The following is a 1448-nucleotide window of genomic DNA, read 5'->3' on the forward strand; positions in this document are numbered from 1 at the left end:
CTGGAGCCTGGTATACGGACTAGCCTTCTGTAAATGTTGGTGCCTCCTCTTCCAGCCTCTTCCGCCTATTATTGGCATCCTGAACTTCCAGGGTGCAGCTGGGCACCGCCTCCAGGCTCCCAGATCTGCCACAACTGTTGGCCACTGCACAATGCATGTGGCCCTGTAGCAACAAGGCAGCCCCTGAGGTAGGAGGAAGTGATGAGGGGTGAGCCCCGTCTCCACCCTGCTGGCCCATTACTCTGACCAGGAATGGAGGGTTTAACCCCAGGGGTTGCACTGCCTGCCCCCTCCAAACTGAGCCACGGGATGCTGACCCATACTATTCCACAGCCACCTCTCCCTAGCCAGGGTAGGACTCACTGTAGCAACCACTTACCCTGAGAACAGCCAGGCCTGATTCTGGCCTCCCTTGAAGGTGTGCAGAGACTTAGGGGGCCTGTCAAGAGACTTTGGGTGTAGGGCTGATGTCAGAGACTCCCAAGAGTCTTACTGGCACTGTGAGGCCCTTGTGTGGAGGCCCAGATTTGGCCCGAAGTCTGTACTAAAAGAGGAACTTAAAATGAGAGGAAGGCCTATATAGCGGGTATTTTTCGCCTTTGATGAACTTCTAGGGGGCATCAAGGTATTTACTTGATAGAAGGAGTTCAGACTCGTTGTTAGCTGGGTTCTATCCTAGGGATAGCAGACAGATGGCTCTCCAGTCTGAGAGTGTCTAGGGGGCTTTTAAAATCCAATGTCCTGGCCTGGGAGCTCCTCCCCTTCTCCTGCCTTCCCATCTGGGATGGAGGAGGATGGGTCATGCTTGCTGGGTTGCCCCAGCCCCAGCCTGCATGCATTTCCCTGGTACTTAAGTCTTCCTCCAGCCATCCTTGCTGAGATCTCAGGAACACATTCTCCAGTTGAGATGCCCTTTAGATGTGAGGGTTTGCTTTGCCCCTTGGCTCACTTCCAGTTGCCAGAATTCAGAGTTTCAACTTTATGGGCGCTGGAGGCATGGGATACCCCCCCCCACAGGGGTTCCCATGTGCTCCCCAACACAGGATCAAACCAGGGATTCCTCATTTCTCTGTCTCCTGCCCAGTAAGTGAGAGGGGAGGGAGGACCGTGCCCTGGAGGGCAGAGACCACGCAGGAGGCCCCCTAAACCTCAAATCAGTCCATTTTTAGGCAGGGGAGAGGGTGGGGGAGAATCTGGAAGACCTTGGGAGCTGGTGACGGAAGTCTCTGGGTGCCCAGGCTGAGAGCTGAGACACTTCCAGGGCCATGTGCGGGGATAGGGAAGCTGAGCTGTGGACCAGGGTCCTAGAGAACCTAATGAAGGGAAGGGGGTCCTAGGAGCCAGTGACCCGAGGACCGAGTCACTGCCCAGTGTCCAACTGTTAGGATACCGCCTTCTCCCTGCCTGCCTCTCTCAGTGTATAGGGGCGGTTTGGGGGGTGGGGTGGG

Source organism: Bison bison, unplaced genomic scaffold (assembly GCF_000754665.1).
Source record: "Bison bison bison isolate TAMUID 2011002044 unplaced genomic scaffold, Bison_UMD1.0 scf7180017864481, whole genome shotgun sequence".
NCBI lineage: Eukaryota > Metazoa > Chordata > Mammalia > Artiodactyla > Bovidae > Bison > Bison bison.